We start from the raw sequence: 26,754 nt of genomic DNA, 5'->3' as shown, positions 1-26,754 counted from the left end.
TAATACTTATATAAAACAGACTATAATTCAAACTCTGCTTAAAATGGAAAAAAAAAAAAAAAAGACGAGAAAAAAGGAGTCCATGTCAATAGGATTTAAATATTAATTTCAGTCTTTGGGAGTCAACAGCTGTGAAACCTCATCATACAGTGGGTAGGCAGCATTTACAGTAATTGGTGGTAGAAGCTGGTGTATCATTTCACTGGAGCAAATGAAGCACAAGTTCAAAATTAAAGGAGAATCATATCCACTAGATTGTTTCATTTAGAAGCCCTAACTCTTTGCTTTCTATTAAAGAGTTTATTGAGGTGTATTCATAGTGTGCTGTAAACCAGTGTTCAAATTACTGAGTTATCACTGCGCAATCAAAACATTCTGACCATTGTAAAAAATGAAGGAATAGGCAATAAAAAATATTAGCTTGGCATGGTTTCTAATAACTCTAAGGAGCTACAAGATGAGATGAAAATTTCATAAACACATTTACTATTTCAGCTGCTCTTCCACAGACTCATGCCATTTTGAAGGAGGAAAACTTCAGTACTCATTGCTGTTTTGATCCTTCTGATGTTTGTTCCTGCTTTAACATTACTGCAATAGGGTTTCCAATCTGAAGTCTCTTTTCAACACATTTAACTCCCCCATGAAGAACCCAAGTCTGTGCTTTAAAGTTTCAGGCTGTACTTTTCATTGTGTATGTGTGTGCTGGGTGCAGTTTTAGGTCTTTTATGCCATGAACAGGAATCTTGTCCTAGAAATGTTTCCAGTTGTTTGCCTTAGCAGGAGTACTTGCCATGAAAGCAGCTGTAACCGCAGACCAGTTCCATTTGCATAGTGTGTATATGGGAAAAGGTCTGGAAAACTATACCGATAAGAAAACAAAATAAAAGTAGTTTTGAGATTGCTTCTTGATATCCATTCATCACTTTCCTAATATTTTTGAAGATTGGAAAGGCACTTCGGGAGGAAAAGAGGATTTAACTGGGATTTCGAACTCCTATGCAAAGCTGGTAATATCCATGGAAGTTTGAAAAAGCTTTATGATTTAGCTACTTTTTATACTAATTTCAAAGATTAGGAATACCTAAATAAATAAATACACATTTTCTTCCAATGCTAGATACCACTCTTTCAGTTGGTTTAGGGTTACACTGAATGGATCAAATATAACATCCCATTGTTGGTGGTATTATTTGCATCTTGTCCACACAAAATCTAATGCCCAGGAATCAGAGAAGAGCAGAAGACTGCAGCAGTGCCCCTTGCTGAGGTGCAGAATTGATCAGTCCTGGTGGACAGAGCATATCTGAATTTTTAGTCATACTTTTGAAAATTTCTGTGAATTTCTTACAGAAAAGGTATTTGTAGGAAAAATCTGTGAAGAGACAAACTCTAGTATTCCTTGTGGTCAGAGACCCATGAAATACACTACATTGGAAGGCAATCGTAAAGATGAACAATGCATTTTTCATACCTTGGAGCCTGTATTTTGGGCTGTGATCAAATATAGAAGTATTTGTATTTGAAGTATGAGTACTCATGTTGAAGGATGGTGAATTGCAGTTGTCTGCTGAGCTGGTCACTGATGTTGAATTGAACAAACAACTGTAAAGAGTTTGCTTCATGATCTGTACTGTAAATAAGTGTTCGGGGTCGCTCAAAAAACCACCCCCAAAGGTATTAGCAAAAATGGGTTTAATATGAATTTATAAAAATGTGACTTAACAAAGTTTGATGGCAAGGTTCACTCTATTACTTACTACATGGATGAAACATACAAAGGAAAACTGAGTTAGAATCAATTTAGAATGATTTGCACAGAGACTGAAAGCGCTAAACTGTAAAGGAGACCCGTTGAGTCATGAGGTTTCTAAACTCCTGATGCAGCTTAGGTGCAGCTAGTTCCAATCTTAGTCTCAGAGCTTTACAATTATTTATGTCTAAAGAAATTAATTCTTTCATTTATTCATTAGTATTAATTTACCATGCTATCAACAACTTACTGAGCATCTGTTGTGAATAAGGGGTCTGTGATACCTCAGTCTCAGGTAAGGAATCTTAAACCTAGAAGTGAATCCCAGATCAAGGGGAGAGGCACTGCAAAGCAGTCCACTTGCAATTTAGAGAGGACTGAAACTGCATTTATCCAAAGATTTGTTTTTTAGTAGAAAGGTCTCTCTGGCTCAAGGAGTAACTTTGAGAGTTGTCCTAACTCAAGGGGAGATCACTGCCATACAGCCATGCTGCCTTGCAGGGAGAGCTCAAAGAAGGCTTATTTAGGCTGTCATATTTATGGGATAAAGTGGTTGGCTTGTAGCTGAATTACATGTGATGGGAAAGGAAAGGTATGTGTGTGAACCTTTGGACCTTCAACTTTCTTTGTTTCTCAATAACTGAGTCTTGGAAAAACCACCCACTATTCATGTGTTCCAAGCATCAGTGCACCCTGGGTTACTCTGCCCCTTTGTGGGTTTCCTGGAGGAGGTCTTGGCCCAGCTACAGCTCAGGTGTTTATGTCTTTTGGAGCCTGTACCAAACTATTGCTGGTTTGGATAAGGGGGTCTAGTGCATCTGCCACAACTCCTCTTTATATGGCATTACCATATTGTAGTGCTGGGGCAGCACTGCCCGAGCCTAGTGAAAATGAGAACTGTCTAATCTCAAGAGCTGCTTCCCTATAAAAGGAGTTCAGGAATCTGCACCTCTTCTTTCTGAATGCCAATTCTTCTTCTGAGCCTTTCCAGCTTAAACTCAGAAAGGAGCACCAGTAGTTAATCTCATGTAGCCTGTATAGTAATAGGGAAGTCTGCACAGAGTTCATGAGGGTTCATGAGTGCTTAAGTCTAGTATGAAAGGTTTCGTATTTCTCAAAATTACAAAGGCTTGAGAGAAGTGCTGGCTTTGGGAACATTTGGTTTTCTACTTTTATCTTGCTCTATAAGAGAAAGACAGTAACAGGAGTAGTTCTAAGATGTGACGCCATAGTGTAAAGCTGAGCACTTAAGTTCACTGGTGGGCTTCCTTTTAAGTATGATGTTTCATGTTCTGACAATCATAGTGACTTTACAAAAACACCAGTGATAAATTCTAGGTTGGCTGAACCCACTGCCTGAACCTTTTATCTTAATTTGGGAATAGTACAGCATTATTAAATTGTAAAAGTACTTGGGTCTATACTCAAGAGATACATGTGTATGTAACAGCAGAAAAATTTTCTAAAATTTCATATGAGCTAAAATTAGTGGCTATGTTAGACTAATCTTAATAAAATATACATCTACTTTGAGCCTTTCTGTAGTACTTTCCTTTCTATTATTTTCTTTCTATTATACATACGGCCTCTCATTTGATTTCCCTTTCATTTCACTTAGTCACTTTTACAGTTTTGTAAGATGAAATAGTCACTTTTTGACCAGTACATACTTTTCAGCTCACATAAATCAACACAGCTGCACTGAAGTGAGCAGGGTCGTGTTGATTTATGCCAGCTGAGGGTCTGGCATAGTACTTCCAGTAATGGTCTGGTAATGTAAGATAAGCATGGCTTGTTTCCTTTGGGAAAAAGACCTGTATTAGCAGTATACTTTGCTAAAGCTAATTTCTTCAGTTACTTTCATCCATTTTATCCAGGTATAGCTCAAGAGTTTCCTGATTTATGGTCATGCCAAGGTGAATGGGATCTTCCATTTCTGAAGCTTGTTTATTGTCTATGTATGACACGAGCTGAAAAGCAATATGCTCTACAGTAGCTACAAGGCAGTCTCTGTATTCAAAAATGAACAAACAAAAGAAAACCTAAAAAATTTTTCCAGAATGATGTGTGTTTTTTTCCCCTCCCCTCCCACAACATTATGGGATGCTGAATGGGGGAGGTGGCAACCATCAAGTTGCTGGTGGTAGTTGGAGATGGCTCCCAGTATTATCAGTGTGGAAATGTTTGCCCTATAGCAGTATTGGAAAGATAATGCTGTTCAGTGAGATGATGGTTTTAACAGTGGAAGAGTGAGGCAATTAGCAAGTCTAGTTTTCAGGAAAGCTGGGGCTTGATCCAAACCTTTTTTACTTCATTGGAAAGATTCCTGTTCTTTTGTTGGGCTCTGGATCTCACTAATACCTCCTTTTCTGAGTGGGAAAGCAAACTACTTGTTGACAGTGTCATTTGTTTCATCCCAGACAAGCCCTTACTGTTTTCTCTCTTCAGTTCTGTGTAAGAAGTTGTCTCAGGTTTACAAGATGCGCCTTTGGATGTCTGAGATAACTTTCTGATTTGGTTAACCACTTCATTGCTTGCCTCATCTGATCTTAATCTGCCAGGATGTACAAACATGTACAGCATGTTTCCTGACACAATGCAACAGAAGTTTTGTTTGGTTTTTGTTGGGTATTTTTTTTTCCCCCCTAAGTAATACTTTGCCTCCATACATGACATCATTGTGTAGATCATTCAGTAGGGAATTTTTGTGTGTCTGATACCAACTCTAGTAAAGCAGTTGTCATCAGACCATTGCTGTATAGCCAGAGGGAAAGGATACAACTGCTCATTTCTGTGATCTCTTTCAGCCAGGGTGGAAATGGCTAGGTGTTAGGTTGCAGGCTGAGTGTTGTCAAAGTACATGTAGTAAGACTAAAATGAAAAGAAATCATATCTTAAACAGAATGGGGAGTGTTCTTTCCTTTTATTGTGCATCTGGATCTCAGGTTTGCAAGGGAGAAGGGGGTAGGAGTTTCCCCTACTCACTGTAAATAGGTGTGTGTCTTTTGATTTTATGGTTTTTGTAGTTACCTTTTTTTTAATCAGCTTTTAGTCTCTCTTTTACCTCTATTTCATAAAGAAGGCAGAAGCAGATGGTGACATCTGCTACTGACTTTCACAAGAAATCCGTGCAATCCCTACTGTAACAGCTGCTCGTCTGCATCTACTATACAGAGATGTAGTCAACATCTGCAGATTTCCCTTTCTCATGTCTGTGGTTGAGGAGACTAATTGGTAATCTCCTAAGACACTTTCTGTGCAAGAGAAGCTTGGTCAACCTAGTACCACAGGAAATACTAAGGGCATTTCCTGTTGCTTTTTCGGTAAGTTGAGGCCTGTGAAAGACATTAAGTGTGTAAAATTTTCAGTGCAGAGCTAGATCTCCTTAATTTATTACAAGATTTCCAAACCCATGAGTATATCTAAATAGGAAAAGTCAGCAGAGTATTGCTTGTGGCTCTCTTACTCATTCCCAGGTGAGAAGAGTCCAGGCTGGCTGGTGTCATCAAGGATCATCTGCCTTGAACATTGAAAACTTGATGGAAAGGTACCATGGCCAATGTAAAAGGACTTACTCAGACATTTATGTGCTATAGAGCAGCCAAGATCATTTCATGCTTTTCAGTTTGCGTGTTTCAACAGAGAAAGCATGCAGTGTCCTGAAGACATGCATTCTTACTGGCTTTTTCTCCCTGCTGCGAGACTGATCCTGCTAACTGATCCATGCAGGTGTTCCCTTATCTACACATGCAGTCAGACATCACTGGGGATAAATGTGGGCATTAGGGACTACTTGCACAAATAGATTTGCAGCAATATTGACTGTAATTATAGAAAATTGCCAGGTAATACCTTTCTTCTGTTTTACCTAAGTATACGTGTTTTCCCCTTGAAAAAGATCTGCTGCTACAAAATAAGTAAATTCAGTTAATTGTGATGATGTTGAACCTGCTACTGACCAATTAATACAGATCAGAGCACATCACAAAATGTGGAGATTTTTTGTTTGGTTATTATGTTGCTAATAAGCCATATTAACCATATCTTTCTAGCGATCCTTTCCCAGTGCTTGCCAATACTGAGATATGAAGGCAGTGTGAGCACACCAAAATATGAGTGGGTTTCCCTTCATGAGCTTGTGTTTTAAAAGCAGTACCAGACATCTGAAATGAGAACTGAAGAGTGAGACCATTTCTGCCTGCCCCTAGTTTTGGGCATCCAGGTAATCCAGGTCAGTGCCATGGAACTTGTCACGTATGGGAATGAAACTATCATGTAAGTGAACTGAATCGGAATATAAAAAGATATTTTTCTAAAGCGAGTCATTGATGAAGTAAGATATTGTGTTGAACAGTCTGACTACTGAAATCTTTTCGATTCAGTCTTTGCAACAATAGTTAGTGGTAATCTTTACCATCTCTTTTCCTTTTCAGTCTCAAAGTAGCCCTGATTCTTCACTTCTCTATCTGATGTACTTTTCTGGGGTCTATCATCAGTTTATCTAAGTAGTTATGGATATAGCTTGTACAAAAACTTCTTGCCTGTGGGTTTAGATTTTTTGGAACAGCTGCATTCACAACTCAGATCTCTCCTTGAGCAAATTATTATCTTATCAGAAGCATCTTTTCATCATTAAATCATATGCTCTCTTGTGGCTTATACTGCATTGAGAAGAAAGTATATTACAAGTTTTGCTATCTTCCATGATTGATTGCAACTGTTTTTTAGTCTAAAAAAAAAAAAAAAAAGGGGGCAGAGTATCCCCACAATTTACAAAATGTCAAACCTATTAAATTTAGAAAATGTTACCAAGTAATTCTTAACATTCCTCAAGTTATATTAGCAGATATCAGTGTTACTTTCGTAAACTAAAATTCGCAGACTTTTTTTCTCTAATTAAATATCAACTGAAAACTTTGAAATAAAGTGCTGTGGAATTTGTGAAAGTCAGTGATGGGAAATGGAGTGGCAGAGTATGTGTCTCACCTGTAGTGTTCTTATGTCTTCATTAATGCACAAACTTGTAGCAGCATTTTTAGAAATAAGGTGTTTTATGTGCCTATTCCCCTATTTTTTCCCTTTTTTACATTTATTTCTCCCCAGTCAAAGGACAATGGAAAATGTGACCACTGTGCTCTTCTTGTATATGTATAAATGAGAACATGAACTGAAATACAAGCAAGAATTGTGAGATTTACACCTTGCATTTTACAAACTAGCTTAAAGTGAATGCGGAGTTTGCAGAAGGTCGCAAGAGCAGAACTGGTTTCAGCCAAAAGTCCATTTAGATGGCTTACCCCATTGCCTTTGCTGGAACATTGGGGGAGAGTATAGGAGATAGTATTGATACGGTGTGGTCATCTCAGACCCCAGTAGCTGATGGGTAAGAGACCATGCATGAAAGATGCACCCCAGTTCACTGCTTTTCCAGTCCAAGCTGCTGCATGTGAGATCCACCACTTCAGCTGGGGAATAACACCTCCTTTGAATGCATGGTTACGTCATTGTTCAGTGGTACCCAGAGCCTAGGAGAAGCGAGCATACTGCAGGATACAGTTTTTCCCAGATGTGAGGACTCAGCGATGGCCAACCTCTTCTGTATTTCTTGCTTCTGTCAAGAAATTCCTTGAGCCATTTTTGCTTGCAGTTGCATCTGCATGATTATTTTTTTTGTTGTGTTCAATTAAATGTCATTGTATTCTGAAATAGAGGCAAGAAATGAAAAAAATTCACACAAAGAGCACAGGTCCCCTCATTATTGCAAGAGATGTTGCGTAAATGAATCTATCTTACATTGTTGATATTTTACAAGTAATGAAAGTTTAATATTTTAGTCATTGTTGCCGTATTAATGATTTCTTGAACTTCTGAAGACCTGTGTCTTACTATGATTAAAATTCTGTCAAATATATGCATTTCTCATGTGATACACTAGTGTACTGCTTTGTCTTCTTCCTGTTATGTACTCCAACATCAGTGTTCCCCTGAGACTGTGAAGGAAAAACCATTAGAAATTGCTTACCACTCATCTTCAGGGTCCTGGGTATTACTGCAAAGATGTTAAGTATGTTACTCTGTAGACCTTATTCCCCAACCTTCAAATTTTGGGCATCGTCTACCAGGTGCAGAAACATGAAAGCCTGGTCATACTGACAGCTTGTAGGTGTGGAGCGACTGCCAGACTTACCTGGGCCATCTTAGTATCTGAAACATTTTCTCAGCAGTGTGCATCCTGTTTTCCCTAAAACAGCTTTCTGAAAGGTTGACAATTCCCTCTACTTAGTCATGCATAATTTAAAAAAAAACAGAAGTAAATCTATTGAAAGTGCATGTTGTTTCAGAAAGTTATTTGAAATTAGCCCACTGAGACATTTCAGATACGGGAAACTGGAGGGACTCTAATTCACAATAAAACAGTTCCACCACTAGTGGTTCAAAAAATACTGCAGAAGAAAATGCCAACTGATTATTCCAGTTACCAGGTTACCAGGTAAGCTGGTTACCAACCGATTATTCAAGTTACCAGGATTCGTTAAAAACAAATAAGTGAGAAATTCAATGTGATTGGATGTCACCTCTGATAAGATTCATCATGCAGTGGGATTTTACAACAATTGTAGGAAGGTAAGCTGCTTTATCTGAGAGAAGGTTGGTGCATTTGGTCAGAGCTTGGTTTGAACTTAGGAACAGTTTTCTTTTCTCTGTCTTGATTTCACTAAGTGAAACTGGGAACACACATTTTTAAATACAGTTCCCAGAAATGTGTTTAAAAATAAGAAGCAAAACCACACAGACAAACATTACATGTGCAGGTAGTTTGATTTCAGACCATCACATGCATTATGTACTTTCTGGAAATGCACAAAAGTTTTACATTTATAATATAAGTTTTGCATTTATATCCTGTTGTCACTGAAATAGCTGAAAATCCCAACAGCTGGCAGACTGCTGATTTGTTCCAGTTTTATTCATCTAATTGCAAGTATTTTTGAGCAGATTTTAACCTCTGTTACAAGGAGTTTTAGCAGTGTATATACTGTCAGCTACACGTGTTTCCCACACTATTGATGTTTGCACACCTTGCCAACCGTGTTAAAATATTTCCTTTTCAAGGATTTGCCTTTCTTAGGCTCTTAAAATTTAATTATGTTCTACTTAATTGTTAGGCAATGATTGGCAAATGAAAGCTATGGCCCAAAGCATTGTAATTAAACCAGATACCCCATGCTATTTAGATGTTGCAATATCAGTTGCATATTTTGATCTGTATTGTATCTCACCCCTATAGAATGATAGCTGTTAAGACAGAGTCTTAGCAGGTTTCCCGTGAAACCCTTCAGGGTTGCTCTTTGGTACAGGAAAACAAATGAAACCCAAGCCAACAGAGAGAATACAGTATCATGTTTTCTCTGCTTTCTCTGAGTTTTTTGCCCTAGGACATGTGAGTTTGAGAACTACTGCTATAGAAGTGTTGCAGGAATACAGATGGATTTTTATTTTTGAAGTCAAGGCCTTGATTTCATGCCATTATAAGTGAAGTGACTTATAAGTAGTTAAGAATTATCCAGAAAAGCAACTCAGACCTTCAGGGGTTTTTTTGCATCCTTTTTTTTTCTTCTCATTTATATTACAATCTTTACATTAAAAGAGATTTAAGATGTTTATTCATTGCATCAATATCTGTCAATAGGTGGATTAAAAGTATTTGCAAAACTTTACAAAATCTTATAGTAATCCCAGGTGTAGGCAGTGGAAGTCTGGAAAAATCTAGAACTCATTTTGGATTTAAGAAAAATGAAGAAGACATGAAAAAAACATCAGTAACACTCAAAAATATTTTACGTTCCACTTCTTTTTTAAAAATTTTGAAACAGTTGCTTTTTAAAGTTATAAATCTTCTTTGTGCTTTCTTGCTGACACCTTCCTCTTCCCAGCCCCACCTCATGCCCATATTCTGAGTCACTGGTAGGCATGTGTGCATCCATTAGGGATACTCATGTTGTGTCGTACACTCTGTGCTCTCACACTGAGTTTCTATATGCTACAGACTAAAAATTACCACCAAAATGTTTTGCTACCATTTTTGCCCTGCTTCAAGATTAATGGAGACACTGTGAACTTCCCAAGCTCAGGAAAAGTTCTTCAACTTCCCAAATTTTATGTAATGCTTGAAAACGGAGTAAATTGGAAATTATCCATGGTCTTAAAAACTTTGTTGGTTTGGGATGGCACCGGTATTATACTTCATTTTAAACATTTATACTGAAGTGCCATTGAATGTAGTGTGAAGATCAGCCCTGTGACCACAACAGGCGTCATGCAAATACTCCTTTTTTATTCCCATGCTGTTTGTTTCCATAAGTATTGCATGTATCTGCCATTGAAAATCAGACCAGTAGTTGCCAATTTTAACATGTGTTTTGCAGCAGGGATGTGCCTTCCTCTTCTCAAGTCCTGACCCTTCAGGGAAAATGGGGGAATGGGATGGACTGGTGCTCATGCTCTGTTGGGGTAAAGCATCTGCAACTCATGTGTTATGGACAAACCTCTCCCCTCTGTATGGTCTAAAACTAGACAGTGGATGTACTTCTACTTTTCTGAATAGCTGCCCTGTGCCCTGGGCCATAACCTGTCCAGATGTGCTGCACCTGCCAGGTAGTGATTTTAATCATCTGAATTTTGGTGAAAATTGTATGTGATGTTTGAGATTTGCACAAGAATAAGTTTAAAAAAAAGAGGGTAACATATATACAATTGTTTTATTTTTAGCATATTTCACGGTCCCTGCAGATTTTGCAATATTTAGGAAAAGCAGAGCAAGATTGGTGTAACAGTAACTCAGGCTGGGAACTTGAAAGCTTGGCTTCATGTAACAGCAGTTAGCAAATGCTACCTTTGCTACCTAGTTCTGAAAGTGCTCGTGTTACTAAAGAACTGGCAACAGTTTTTGTCGTGCTTGAATCCAAGATCTATTGCCAAAATGGTGTCAGAAAAGTGGCCGGTGAATAACAGGTCATTATTAAATCTTTGCTATGTCTCATGATGATGCTTTTCTTGAGAAAAGCATCATAATCTTAAATTGCACTTAAAGAAGCTCTTTGTTTTGAAATCATGGGATGAAGCAATTCTGGGTTTGATTTCATTAGTGAGCTGCAGTTATTGCACAACTCTACTTGCAAGTAAGTTAAGTGTCTCCTGTCACTTTGGTTCTACAGGTTCGTTGTGGGTTTGGTGGTGTGGTGATATCATCTGGTTTACCATCACATTTATAGACAGTGATAACCAGGCATCAACACCCATGAAGAAACCCACAGAGTCATCAGAGAATGTTCATTCACTTTTTCCAAAATTATGCATGTGTGTGAGTATGTGGATGATGCTTGAAGATGGCTGCCTGTAAGTGAAAGTCTGATGGAAGAATTTGTGTGGTCAGTAAAATTTTCTGTAAAAGGATAAATCAGAATTGTCCTAACTGATAATGTACATGAGGGTTCAGTCAAACTCAGGTGTAGTTTCTACTGGTTAAGATCAGAGAATTTAATATTTAATACAAAAGGCTTGGGATTGACTAAAAAAAATCTGAAAGATTTAACAGTTTTTAAAATATGCTTTTCCTTGAGACTACCAAAATGCAAAAAATTGGAACATTAATTCTCAATGGATTAACAGAAATGACTCTTATTTTTCTGTAGCCTGTCAGGAAAGAAATACTTATGCAGCCAAAAGATGCAGTAAGTTGTTTTTTTAATAAAATCTCAGTTGCTTTTATCTGATTTTCAAAGCTGCTGTTTAGTGACAAGACCATTCTGATTTTTCACAGCCCTGGGAGTCTTACATATTTTAAAGATACCTCACAGAGAGCTTTCAAGACATAAACAAAATAGTTTTAAGAGGGCCTTATTCTCTACTTCTAAAGGAGAACTTCTCAACTATGTAGTGATGTAGACAGCAGCTACCTTGAAATGTTAGTTTAGCCTCATTTCCATTTTACTCTGCAATAATGTTTGTGGGAGACACTGCTAAGATTAATATAATCAATTTAAAAAATGAAAGAAAAATTGTTTTTCCTGTACCCGATTGTGTTTCCTGGACTTGTGATGTTTGAAAAATAACAATAACTAAAAAAAACCTAAGTAAAACAGCATGAAAATTTCTTAGTTCAGCTCTGATTTTTCTTAAACTCTGACGAGTCAGTTCAATTTGGACAGGACAATAATTATTTGTCTGCACTGGTATTTCTGAATTAGTTCAAGCTGAAAAATGCAAAATTTTTAAATGTAAATTTAAGTGATTAGGGAACTTCCTCTGAAAATTCTCTGTTAATTATTCTGATCCAATAATCAGGTATTTTCTTCTTGGTTCAGTTCTTCATTAAGGTAAACAAAGAATTTGGTTCAGGTAACAGCTGTGGTTCAGTTACCATTTTATGTGGAAATAATCTGTATTGATTTGGTATTGGACTGAAGCATTTTGGAGAGAGCTTGTGTTTGTGTCTGGCTCTACATGACTTTGTGCCATTGAGGAGATCAAGGAAACGTGGGTTAAAAAGAAATAAAGGGGAATGATATAAAATCTGAATTTTGAATCTACATTTTTATAACCTTACAATATAAAATGAGTAATGAGAGTGCTTTGTCATGAATCAAATACTGTTTACTGAATTCCATTGAAACTCTTAAGAATAACTTAAAAATTTAACTTTATTTTTGTAAGCCAGTATGTCTATAGTCCTGGCTACTTTTAAATTCCTCAGCAAATATTTTTGTCATGTTTAAGTTTATTATTTCTGTATAACTACTCAGAATTTGATTATTTTTTGTTTTTCAGGAACTTGTTTTGGGTTCTCTTTTAAATTGGTAGGGAGATTAGGGGACGCTAGTGGTTTCTTTAGCAACCTCTTCTGGACTGTGCAGAAAAGTTACAAAGAAGCAAGTTTTTTTCTGACATGCTAAATTGTAACTATTTTAAAAGAAACCACTGGGTTGAGTGTTTAAAGATTTAATATAATTTTATTCATTTGTACTTTCAAAGTGTGGATTAGTATTAATCAATATGTCGGATTTTAGCTGCATTAGGTATCTGCACAGTTGTGATGCTCAGCAGCTCAAGAGATGGTGTTGCAGAGTTTATTCCATTCCCTTTTCCAGAATGGTCCCATGACCACTGCTAGTGCTGTGCATGGGCACAGGAAGAACAAAAGCCAAAGTGGGCAGAGCCATGCCACAGAGACTGCAAAAGGACATCATGTCCCCTTTTTGTTAGAGAGTCCTTTCTGAAACCCCACCTGAACACCAGTCCTGCATGTTAATTCACATCTCTGTCCTTCAGGCTCAGTTTTGCTTGTTCTTGACTCTGTGGGCTTTCCTCTGAGGAAGAAAGTTCCTGCTTCCGCAGGTGACTTGGATAAAACTTAATGATAATATCACTTACCCTTGGCTCATTGTTTCTTTATGTTCCTCCCATGGGAGATCACGTTAAATCTGTTGTTATTGACTTGCCAGTCACATGACATCAGACAAATTTGCAGCTGCTTAAATTTGAATTTAAATAGCTCTGGAAAAGATGGGGGTTCTCTCTCAGATGAAATAACATATGTCCAAGAAAATCATAAATAAGCTGTTGGGGATTTTTTAGTAGATCTATCTCATATCATAATAATTACCGAAGTGTTTACTCACAGGTGCAAAATACTTAGAGAGTCTCCTTAATCTCCAATTATTGTTGCCCTCTCATCTTGACCTCTCTTGAAGTGTTTTATAAACAATTTATAGAATAAATGAAGTATTAGAAACAGTTATTATAGAGCAGGCAAAGTTATTTGCTTTCTTTGAGTGAAGGGATATAATTTATAAAGGACTGATTACACTCATCTGTTTTCTGGGTAGCCTGTAGGTTTACTTTACCATGGCAAGGCAGAATAACAGAGAAATTGTGTCATGGGAGCCCAGTAAGATATTGTAGCAGTAGGAAATCCACTTACCTTGTTTTACAGCCATTTGTCTGGTCCGTTGTTTCTGTCAGATGATCATTTGAATCAAAAGGATTTAAAGAGATTTTCTTCCTCTGCAGTAATGGGAACAACAGAGACTTTTATGCTGCAGGACATTCCTACTAGGTCTTTCCTCCTCTAGCATGGCTACCTGCCAGTCCTTGTTATTATTGAGAGTTGCTTCATTTAGTACATTTTATAAAGTGCCTCTGCCCAGCTTCACGGCTGTCACTGAGGTTATGAGTCAAGAAGGAGAGGGGGAGCAGGAGCTCTGATTCAGCAGGGCTTAGCAGCAGAGACATTAAAACTGGGAGTGTTAGTGGGTAGCTTATTACTTCAAACCTACTCTTTTTCAAGATACGTGTTCGAATCAAGAGAAAAATACAGTGGAAAGCATGTTTAATCTCTTTGCCTTACTCATTTTGCCACATTGCTCCTGTCTTGCTTACTAACCAGAGGTTGGTGTCGAGGTTATTTGATTCCAGCTCTCAGAAAGAAGGGCCCTGTCTTGGAGGGAGCACCCTAAGGGTTTCAGAAGCTCCCTCTGTAAGTCTGCAAGGCATTCCCACCTCTGCTGTGCACTTCTGTCAAGCAGGGATCAAATGAGATGTGAGGGTCCTGGAATCATCAAAACAACAGAGCCTGTTGGCTCCAACACAGCTGGAACTGGGAAAAAGATGCCTGTTTCTCTTTTCTTACATGGCTTTTTTCTGTCTCTTTCCCGATCTCCCTGTGAGGCAGACAGAGTGGAGGCAGTAGAGCAGCAGGGAAGAAGAAAGGGTGACAGCAATTGTCTATTCCACAACAGAGGACAATTTTGCAGTGTCCCTTTGCAGTTACAAGAACATTTGTCAACCCTGATGTCTGCCAACCATAGTTCTGCAGCCCCTGGAGAAGCTTATCTTATTGAAGTGCCTTTTTTTCCCTAAACAGATAGAAGACACTGTCACTTCCAAGATCAGTATTTGAGTGAAGAAATAGGGCAGGATGTTGTTGTAGACACATATATAGAATTACATCTTTATTTCTAGTGCTTCTGGCAGAAGCAGGGAGGTTGAGGGAGAGAGATACATTAATAACAGGTGGTTGTTGTCAGCATGATAAGACTCAAAAAATCTACAGTACTCTGTATCCTACAGTAATGTTCTTGCAGGTCCAATACCCCTAAAAATATACCTTGGCAGTTCTAGGACACTTCTGAAATATTCCTTAGCTTTTAGAGACATCATTTTGAAAGTAAGTAAGTCTGTGTGTAAACATTTGATATTTAATCACTGGAAGGTTTGGGGGCCCTTATTCAGAACAGTGTGGTCAGAGGAAATCAGAGTTTGAGTGCTGATTCTTCATCTGCTGCATCTGGAGCCTAGTGGGGGTGCTCTGGGGAACAAATGTAAATTTGGCTTTGGCTCAAGGGAGGTCCCCTGTCATGAGATGACATATGAAGGTTATGCACAAGAGTACCAAACCCTCACACTCCCATACTGTGCAGCATTTCACAGCCAGGAGATAAACAGACTGTAGCTGCTTTAAAATAACAGCTAAATAACAGTTTTTTCCCTGTTTATCTCTGTTTGCTGGGCTATTATCCCTTTTTTTACTCCTGCCTTGAGTCATATCCCAGGTTGGTGTGTCCTGCAATTGGGTGTGATAGTTTCTGCCAGATTTCACTTGTACCTGAAATGCTGGGCACTGTAAACTTTGTTTTAAAACTTTCATGAGTAATTGCCAAAAGGTCGTAGCTACAGTGTCCCAAACAAATGTACGTTATGAATGGTCCTCTTTTTTTGCCTGCTTTTCCTTTAAATATGCCTGTTGGGTTTTGATTACCTGCAGTTAAATGGTGTTGCTTTTGGCAGGGCTTGGTGAGCAAATGAGGCATAATCTCTCTGATCTCAGTAGTCTGGTCAGTCAGCCATGACATTCTCAGTGTCTTTTCTTTCTACACCCTGTCTGAACAGAGCCATAGCCCAGGCAGCTCTCAGTGGGGTTGCCAAAGATTACCATGCGCAGTGAAGCAGCAGATGGCAGGACAGTGGAAAATATGCAGTCCCAATCCCTGGGTTCACGTGGGGTTCAGGGTTAAATTTCAGTGATTTCCCTCTCTGCTGCTCAAGCCCGTTGATAAACTGCCCTTTGAGAGACGAACTCTGTAGTGTGCTTTGGGAAACTATTTAAAGTTCAGTTTTGTCCAGTTTTGGAAGCGTGTTCTAGACTGAAGCAGAAAATTCTGTAGCATTCTGTGGCTACAGCAGTTAGAGTCTTCCTCACCTTAGTGTGGGCATAAAAAGTGAGGTACATATGAATACATCCTGAAAACTATGAAAGAAGGGTAAAAGGGGCTTTGAAAATTTGATTAGCTCATAAATTGTGTAATAACTGAATGAGAGGTGCCTCCACAAACTTAAACTTGTGCCTTTGTGTTTTGATAAAGCCCTTATTTGCACTTCTGGTTTTTCTCCCCACAGGCTCCCTCTTCCTTATTCCTTGCATGGGATGCAGAGCTCTTACGGGAATGACTAGATGTTCAGTCTTGGGGTGGGGGAGGTGGAATGGTGGGCAGAGAACAAGAAAAACATTCTTTTACAGCAGATTTATTTATCTATTGAGTAAAAAAAAGTCTTTTTTGACTCTTCCAGGGTCCTTCCATCTCATTGTTTCACAAATATCAAGATACTTAACTTACTCAAATTCTCATAAAATTTTGGAATTTTATCTCCTTTGGGATGGGGAGTGGAATTAAGGCATGAAAAACCTAAAAAAGGTCTGCATTTCTTGATTGATTAGTTCATGTTCAGAATAAAACTCTCATCTGTTTCCACCTTAGGGCTTGGTAACAAGCACATAGAGGAATATACACCAGTGACTAAATGAGAACCTGGATTTAAGTGACTTTCTGAGCACCCTTTCAGAATTTGCACAAGAAGCAGGCTTTTGTTCATTTTCCTATAACAGCATTAATCAGATGGAACTGTGAATCTACCATTTCTTTCTCTGAAGTTCTTTACCTTTGGTTAGCTTCAGGCTCCATAGGGCCCTTGCCTACTTCATTCCTTACAAGACAGCAATTTTTGCTCTCAGAGTAAGTCTGTTCTCTGGACCAGGGACAATCCTATTAGGAAAAAGATTACAGTATGAAATCTGGAAGTGTTCTGTAAAACCGTATCATTGTGCATTCGGAAACAACACTGAAACACATAATCCTAACTTTGGGTGCTAGAATTTACGGCTTTGTCCTGAGTACGTACAGAGTGTGTGTATGTGCATTTGTGTTTTTCTGCACAGCTACCTATGGGGATATTAAAATGATATGAAAGGTCCCACTAAAAATACAAAGCCAGGAAATTCAGAATTGGGCTAACTTTCTGTCCTGATTTCACCCCATTGTGTTCAAGTATTGTAGACATCTCAGAACAGCAGGTGATCTGACTGCCTCTTCTGTTGCTAGAGGAAGTATAAACTAACTTAAATGGGAAATATCACAAAAACAGGATAACAATGAATTTCAGGAGTCCACAAAGGAAGAACTGTTCTTAAAAATACTGTTATTAAAACAGTAGTGAGCATGACAAGCTGAATGGTGGTAAGTGAACATATTATCTAGACACTCTTTTTTTGCAGTTCAATCACTTTCCAAATGTTTTGTTTCATATTTTCTTGTGCAAAACTTCTGTGGTGATTGAACTTGTCAATGGTGGTATGTTTAAGTTTGGCCTCTTCTTTGTAAATTTAAGTAATCTGACTTCAGTGAAACTGCACCAATTTATCGTGCCAGAAAGCTGAGTTCTCTGTTTATAGCTGCATATTAATTTTTATTATTAATTACACTAGAGAAACTCTATTCCCACAGAGAAAGAATTTAGGAGTGGGATTCAGTTTCAGTGGCAACATTAGTAAAAAGGAATATTCATTGAAACTTGTGTACATTTCAAAAAGCTTTTAGAATTTTACTCACCGGTTGTGTTCAAAATGTTTTCTGATTAAATAAGGGTCCATTTCTTTTTTCATTGCCTTATTCATTTTAGAGTGAAAATTAGCAACATGCCCAGGCTTTGTCCCAGAGGAGAGTTCACTCTCAGCAATGGTTTTTATGCAACCTCCTGTCATACCCTTTCTGCCTGTGGGAGAGCTGCCGCTCTGTCTGGTGGCATTTCCAGTTCAGAGCTTGGGTGTGGAAGCCGTAGCACCCTTGCTTAACTTCAGGGTCCTCTGAGAGTGATCATATCCTGTGCTGCAGTAAGGACACAGCTTTTATGGGAAGTTTAAGCAACCAGCAGTAACTACAGCTAGGTGAAATAATGTTTTTATTGGCTTTCTGAGTAGAGGAGGTCAACACAGCTAGACCAAACATGGCCAAGTCCTTTGGACCAGAAGGGACATGCCGTCTTTGTTGGCTTGCGGTCTTCCCAGTGCACTGTCATCTTGTCTCTGCCTTTTCACCCCATTATCTTCTTAAACTGTTAGGACTTGGGGGCTTACTTTAGGGTTGGGTTATCCCTCTGCTCCTGCTTCACACAATCAATTGAAGCTTTTTTTTACTGGGGTCTGTTGTTAAGACACTACATTTCAAGGTTGTTACTTTGGTTTTATCCAAAATAATGGCTTCCAGGGTTGTCCTGTTCTGTCTTTAGCAAAACCACTTGTCCCTATACAGAAGCAGAGCTTGGGAAATGGGGACAGCAGGGACAGGGAGAGTAGGCTGGGAGCACCATGAGCTGATCTTATACCCTGGGTTGCACACCAGCTTGACTGCATGCCACAGCACACACGGTGGAGATTTTTTTTTTGGCTCTTACGTCTGAACCATGTGTTTACTTGATTGGTCTGTTGTGAGTCCAAAAGGGTGTCTGTAGCTGGAAGATTTCATCCTTGCACTTGTAACTGTAGGCCTGTGCAAGTGATGATCTGTACATTGACTTGTTGGGATTATCAGTGGTGTTGGAGATGTATTTCTCACCTCATCCTAGCTGAGAATCCAACTATTCATAGTGTGGAAGATGGAAGGAAATGTAGCACCTTGCATTTTATGTACCTCGTACTAGAAAAAAATGTGCCTCCTGTATTTGCAGAAGCTGAGATTTTTTTTTTGCTTCCCTCCAGTTCTCACTGGCCCTCACCTTGTTACTTCTCAATCTGCTCTTTTCCTTCAGCTGCTTCCAGCTCCCTGAAAAAATTATTCAGCTGTGTTTCAGGACCCCCTCTTGGTGATTCCAGGACTCCTGTAGCAAAAAGTGGTTTAGTAAAATCGAAACACATTTACCAAATGATGTATTGAGGGCCTAAAGGGTGCCTCGAGGACTACCACTGCCTCAAAGCTAACCAGAAGAAAGTCCTAGGAGAAAAACAGTTGAGCAACAAAGCTCCAAAGGGAGGCACATGGATTAGGAACATCTTGAGTTATACTGTATAAGTGTCAAACCCGTCTAGCACTGCTTTATTAGTTTGTGTGGGAGGCAGAGTTTCAAATAAGCTACTTGGCTGTGGCCAGACCATTTCTCTCGCTCCAAGAAAATACATCAGCACTGACTCAGCAAATTTGCTGCTGTGACTGGTTTCAAGGCTGGCTCTTGTTACAGTCTTTAACCTCCAGTAAAAGTAAAGGAAAATTCTTTTTCCCCCTGACTTGAAGTGAAATGATACGTTTTATACTCAAGAAATTTGCACAGTAAAAGTTAGCACAATTATGGGTGCACAGAAAGTGACGGAAGACCTGTGCAAAACTTTGTTTACGTCATGACCCACCGCAAACTGATGTCCCAGCCACCTGGAGAGGTTGAGAGACCAACCAGATTTAGTCCCTCAGAGGTCAGAAGGTCCAAGAAACTGTATTAGTCAGTCATGTGTCACCAGGTAAGATTAAAAGCCTTGCCTGCTTCATCTCAAGAGAGCGCAAGGGTAAAGGCTGAACGTCTCAGCTTGAACCATCAAACAGCAACTTTTTTGATGTGCTACTGGTTGCTGAGAGGATGGAGGAGGGGAAAGACAGGGAGAAAAGGAAAGGGGTGTTAAATTTAAGAGCACAGATGTCTGAACCGTGATAGCCATTCAACGAGGGAAGTCAAAATCAGAGAGGTTTTTGTGCAAGTTGCCTAAGACTGGAGGGTAATTCCATTTTGTACAAGTGCTAGATTTTCCTTTTGGTTGCATACAGTTCTAGCTATTGTACCACCAATTCAGCAATGCTTATACTTAACTCCAATTGTTTACACAAGCTTTAACAATATAAAGAGTCTGTACTGATGGGCAAGCACACTCATATTTACCCACAGCTCATGCATGCAAGGGCTTGCCTAATTCTGTGACAGCTGAAATGAGAGGTTTAATTCAATAACCTTAGTTGTACAATTTAAAAACCACAGCTTAAATGAATGTTAGCAAATCAGAGCGGCTAAAGACATTTACCTTTGTTTTACAATGTAGTGTATATGAACTGCGATTAAAGAAACCAAAGTGAGTAGTTTGGAGCAAAAGGTTAAGTTTTCTGTAAGCGAAACGCTGCTCTGTTTATGTAAGCACCATTAGCAACATAAACTTGGGAACAGGAATAACACTTTTACATATTGTTTTCAGTATTAATGTTTGGGTTTTCCTTTATGAGAATCTTTGATGCCTCACCTTTTCCTGTTCGGTGTACACTTCCTGAGGGGAAAATATTTGAATTTAAGAAAAATTATATGGGGGGAAATAGACTAAAATAGCACCTTTTGGCCAACAGTTATTGCTGGTATATCACCCTGGCCTTTTAACAACCCCATATGATAGAACTGAGAAGTGTAATCAGTCCCAAACAGTGGTATTTCTAATGTGACATCCAAAAGCATTGTGTTACACCGTACACATGCAGATTGTCTCCTAATCAAACATAGTTTTTTCACAGTCACTTTAGAGAACTGCTGCTGCGTAGTCATAGAAATGATACTGTCACTGGTTTTTGGGAGGTGGAAACCTATATCTGTTTGTATGCAAAACTGTCATGAAGAGTCTAAAGCCCTGATGACAGATGCCCGGTGGAGGGTTAGCACCCCTGAATCACTGGGGAGCGTGGCTTGTGCTGTGACAAACACCACCTCTGATTCTCACCCACTGGTGGTGGTTGGTAGGTCTCTTCCCCTTCATCTGTGCACCTTTTTTACAGGACTTACTAATTGTCCCCTGAGGTAGGCTTTGTGCTACCTTTTCACCCACTGGGAAAAAGAAAAATTTTCCTACTCTCTGTGCTCCCTCTGCATTTCTGTACCTTGTTGTTCCTCACAAGACTGTCTCTCACTCTGATTTTCCGCTCAGATTATAAAAGTCATTAATTTGTGTTCTCTCCATGCGTAGTTCAATGACCTCCTGTTGCCCTCAGCTGTCCAAATGTTCTGTGTGCAAGTGGATGGCAGGGGCACAGTTGCTCTGGGGTTGAAGAGCACCCACCCCCTCCCCTGTGCTGCCGTCCCCTGCTGATTCCCACCCTTCCGTGCCTTTACCTTTCTGCCTTAACCTCCTCATTTTTGGAATACAAAAGTAGTAGTGCATTTTCAATTACCTAAAGAATGGGCACCCAAGGATTCGGTACCCTGTTGAAAACTGATGTGCTAATGGGAAAAGGGGCCAAGCAGAATTAGTACATTTTGGCATCGGAAAGGTTATAATGTGTATCAATATATTATAAAACAAAATAATTCAGTTGATACGCCAATTGATGTCTTTGTTAGCAGTATTTAAAGGAATTACTACCACATCATTTTATTGAAATCACACATTTCAAATTAGTTCCAAATGAGGGTCACTTGATAAGGAGGGGCAATTTCATCCTCATGTTACTGGACCACTGGTTTCAGTCTGGGATCTGTGGATTTTTTTGTTACGTAATTGTTTCCCAGGGGGCTGATGTAGAATAACCTTTTAAAAAAAAATTTATCTTTCCTGTTTAGAGAAAGATACATGTCCATTGGAAAATAGTTTGGGCTACGTAAACTGAAAATGTTTGAAAAACATTTCAAGTATATTAGAAATCTGAGAAAACCACCACCATAAGGTACTTTAAAATTTTTAAAGAACAGAGGAAAAGATTGAAAATATAATGATGAAACAAAGTATTTCCAGCTATGCTATACAGGATTAAAATATAAGGATTAAAGCCCTATATCTCATGTTTCAGGAAATAAAATTATTTACTACCCCAGTCAGGAAGATGTTTCCCATGCATGACTTTACAAGGAGTTGCTTATGAATCATATCACCCTTATTTCATATATATTTCATTTTGCAAAAATCTGATTGTGGACTTTATGGCAAGCTCATCCAAAGGCAGCTGTACCTGCTGAGTAACATTCGTAGGATATTATAATGAGTAGAAGGAAGAAAAAAAATCACTTATAACAATGATTTTTCCTTTTTTTCCAAAAAGGGATGTTTCTACTTTGTACAACTGTTGTTGTGAGAAGAACAATTTGTTATTTTAAATTGAGAATAGATTCACAATTTAAATGCATGAATGTTTAACATATATGAGGTAGCTGCTCTACTAGTTTTACCAAAATGCAGTACTTTATCAGTTGTTTTGATCAAGACACAGTCTAAAATTCCATTTAAACCCAAAATAGGGAAGGTTAATTTAAAGATCTATAACTTGATTTTTCATTTGGTTTACAGTGACATAAATCCATTTGCTTTGGAATAATTGTTATTGATTTTCATCAGTGTAAGGAGATTCAGGGCTTCTTTTCTTAGAAAATCTGGGTGTTCCTTTGCTTTTCCTTTCAGCTTGTTACAAAAAAATGGAAAAGGTTGTCATAGAATGGAAATGATGAGCAGTGTGGATTTTCAGGGAATCAAAACGTTTTAATGATCTCATTAAGTGTATCATTTACAACACATATGTGTTAAAAGAAATATGTTCCTCTGGGTTAGTAGAAGTGCTGGGTGCACAATGTGTTTGAACATGTTAGGCTTCCACTAGAATCTATGCCAGAACTGCAGAAACTTGGAGGAAAAAAAACCCCAAAACTCCAACCTTTATCTTGTGTCAGCGTCTTCAGAGACAGAAACCATTTTATCATATTTTACGCAAAATGAAGAAAAAAGGTGTTATGAGAACTTGATAGATTGTTCCAGGACTGCATCTCTGTTGATAGATAAGTACTGCTATTGAATTCTATAAGATTGATTGTCATTCTATGATATTACTAGGGTTAATAATGGATTTTCTTAGGCATGCAACAACTAGTGTTTTACAGAGACAGCAGTCTTTCTAAGACCACAGTTTTATCATTAGTTGGGTTTTGTATGTGGTCTTGAGAGCTTGGAAAATGATGGTTCTTGAAAAGACACAGATAATACAATAGTGGCTCTTGAAAATGCTTCATCCATTTGGCTGCCTCTTCTAAACCACAGATTCTGGAGAAAAACACCTACTTCCAACAGGCAGGTTCCTGATGATACACGAAGGGCGAAACCCCAGTGCTGATAAAAGGAATGGGATACTGATGCAGAGACTAAGACTTATTTTTTCCTGTCTTGGGGCAATCCAGCTTTGGAGCTGTAGGTGCATTAAACCTTACCTCCTAAAGCAATAGTTTTAAATATGTGCTATTTAATGAGAGATGTGTCCAGCTTTCAAAACTGCATCTTTGCCATATGTAGGCAGCATCCTTCTCAAAGGGATGAGCTGTTTCCACCCTGAGTCAGGCAGTGCACTGGGCGACAGGCCTGGGCTGGAGAGCAAAAGCTATTGCATTATACCTCTGCAATTTCTTTTTAATGTGATATTGTTCCTGCAGTGGTTTGCTGACAACTTATATGTTTTACAGATCAGGTCTGCTTGATGAGGAATCCTTGCTTTAAATCCTGTCTAGGATAAATCGGGTTTGTAAATCGCACCTTATGGTTCCTATTGGCATGCTAACGATCTCAAAGGGAGGAGGGCTTGGGTTTTGAAAAAAAATCTAAGCTAATGCCTAGGGTTCCTGAAAGAGCTGTTGATGTCATGAAAACTCTTGTTAAAGGCCCCTCTTAAAATGTAGGAACTTGTCAGACCCTACTTAATTTGGGCTGTTTAGAACCACTGAAATGACACATCAAAGCATCCTTTGCTACATCTGGCCACATCTCTTCTGCCTGGCCACATCTCTAATGCTGCATTGCAGCAATTCCAGTGCTGCCAATAGTGATGCAAACCAGAGCATGATGTGGCCCATCATGGTTAGGGTGTATTCACTGCACAGATAACTATGCAAGGCACTTAGCCCAGTATGTTTGGCCCCACAGACAGCAAGAATGATTCTTCTCTGGGTTACTGCAGGATAGTGAGCTCCCAGCCATATGCCACCCACACACATTTTGAAAAAGTGTTCAAATAAGTCAAAATACATCAACCATATAACAGCGTTTTGAACTCTCCACATTTATTCATACCAGGTGTGAGCAATGAGTTGTGTTTTACGAAACCTCTCTGAACTGAGGAAGCAGTGCAGAGCCAGGAGACAAATGTGGGACTCTGACATCTCTCCTTCCCACCAGTCTAAGGTAGTTTCTGTCATTACCACCAACACATTTCCAGGTGAATTAGTAAGGTTAGTAGCATAACAAATTAGGCCTTATTCACCTGTGATAACTGTTGGCATTTTAGCTGCTGCATCGACTTGATCCAATGAAAATCAACATAAAGGGTAAAGTGGTTAACACACCATCAGCTTTGATGACACTCTTCCTGGCACTGAGTGGCCATTTTGTGGAGAAAAATGCTGCTGTATGTTCAACATTAGCAAGTCTTCACTACCTCCTGAGGAAGAGGGAAGCTAACCATTTCTGTGCCTCAAAAAGTACTTTGCATTCATTTATACAAAGATATCTGTAGCACTCTGCCTGGATCTCTCACATAGAATCAATCCTGAGGAAAAAGACATTACTTCTGCTGAAGTCCATACCAAAGCAAGATTTCATAGCCAAATTACAAACCTCTAGGACAGGGCTTTTTAGTGGAAATGCTGACATAGCCTTAACTATTTTGTGTGACTCCAGTGGGCACCAGCTTAAATTCTAGTTATGATGTGCATTTAATGGCATGGGATCAAACATAGAGTGTAATGGGATATTTTAAGATACTGTGTTTGAAGAGAATCAGTACTTAAACATTATTTATGAACCATATCATTTAAATGCTTCTGAAATGTGCCATTCAGTCTTTGGGTGCATGAAAAATTTTCCAATCACATTTCTCAGAATGAACGGTAGCATAATTTTCTTCCACAGCTTTAATGCTGAGGCACTTCCAAGAAGAGGGTTGCTATTATTTAGTGGAACCCTTACTGGAATATTTATGGAAAATAAAGGTTTTCATTTTTCATTGTGGTGCTCTCTAGTTCTTCATCTCAGCCTTTTCAGGAATATTCCGATTTTGTTTGGAGTATATCTTTGAGGATTGTTTCTCTCCAGTTAACAGTGACTCTGTGAGAAGACAGAAGCTACTAGTATTTGTTGTGCTCTGCTAGACAAATCAGCTCTTTCTTGTGCAGTATCTTTCATATATTTAAAGTTAAATTGATAGCATTATAGTTTTTTCTCTCACACAACCTAATATGCTCTTTTTTTTTTTTTTTTTTAATGCTGAGAAAGCATTTGCTCCAAAAGGGAAGTTGACATTGATTAGTTGTGCAGGTTGACAGTAAAACTTGCTTTAATGCGGATGGTGACTAGAACTCTCATTGCTTTTGCTGCAAATGGGAATGTAGCATTGAAAGCAGTCAGGTTTGCTTATTACTCAGTTGCAGCGTGGAACTTTAAAGCATATACTTAATCCTAGAAAGAAACCTGTTCCCTCAACTCTTATTTGCTGAATAAAAATGCTAACTGAAATAATTTCAGTACAGAAGGTTAGGAAGTTTCAGAGCTAATCCTAGTAAGTTTTTGCAATAGATTGAATCTATTTTTAATTAATTAGCAATAATTTGTGTGAAGGTCTCAAAGCACTTTGATAAGTTAAAAATAGAAACAATCTTTGGAGAGGTGCCAGTCAGACTAAGCCAAAGAGACTCTGTCACTGGTTTCTGTTAAGCCAGAACTCCAGTCCTGCTGCAAGCCTGTCCAGCTAGGAACAGGGAAACCACAGTACTTTGCTTTCAGAAGTTACAATAGCAGAGTCACAGGGTTGGTACTGTCCAATTTTTGAGAAATTTGCTTTGAAAATGACTCTGGACTATATTTTGTTTCTGAAAGTTTGCAAATCACACTATTTAGGAAGGTTCCTTTACATATTAATATAAAATATTCATGTATATTTAAGGAGATATGGAAATCATGTAATTTTCATCCTTTAAAGAACAAGCACAAATTGATGGTATATCCTAAGTGTCTAATAACTGGAATTGCAATTAGCTCAGCAGTTGATGAAAATTGAAAATTCTATCTTAATCCTGTGGTAAGGTCTGAATTATTTAAGTTCTTTATTCCACATGGGTCTTAGAGGTGTCCTTTTTTTTTTTTTTTCTAATTTTTTTTTTTTTACTTTTGGTGGAGTCAAATGACACAGAAAAGTACTGTAGTGCTCTTGATTTTACAGGAAAAAATTAGTAACCTGAAAAGGACACTTCATGTTATTTAATAATGTTGCAGCAACCTACTATTTGTTTGACAGGAAACAGAATGTATTGAGATGCATATTTAAAGGGCAGAGTTCCATGGTGAAAAAAACTGCATGTATGCATTGAATGCATAAGCTACACTACTTAAGACTTTTGAAAATTGCTAAGAGCATATTACAACTGCAGATATTTTCACTAACTTTCCTGTTTTTCATTTGGAGGAGGTATCATCTGTCACCACTTATTCATATCCTTTTTTAGCTATTAAAAGGGCATGTAATTTTAATTTTTGTGGCTCATTAGTGTGCAAATGCCATTGGGCTTGTTTAGCTTAAACTCCTGGTCTAAATTCAAATCCCTCTGCTTTTGAGGAGACTATGACCACCTCTTAGAAACACAGCCATCATAATCTAAAAATCAAGATCTGAAAATAAGTAACAAAAAATATTGTT

At 38.4% G+C, this 26,754-nt stretch overlaps 1 protein-coding gene across 2 annotated transcripts in view; it reads left to right on the top strand.

Annotated features, from left to right (window-relative positions):
- Positions 1 to 26,754, top strand: part of GMDS (GDP-mannose 4,6-dehydratase) — a 412,680-nt gene that overhangs the window by 156,809 nt on the left and 229,117 nt on the right. The gene's annotated exons all lie outside the window — the stretch shown is intronic.

This window comes from Corvus kubaryi, unplaced genomic scaffold (assembly GCF_017639235.1).
Source record: "Corvus kubaryi isolate FWS band 111438036 unplaced genomic scaffold, C.kubaryi_AGA036_p1.0 69, whole genome shotgun sequence".
NCBI lineage: Eukaryota > Metazoa > Chordata > Aves > Passeriformes > Corvidae > Corvus > Corvus kubaryi.
This window is presented reverse-complemented; position numbering and strand designations above follow the sequence as displayed.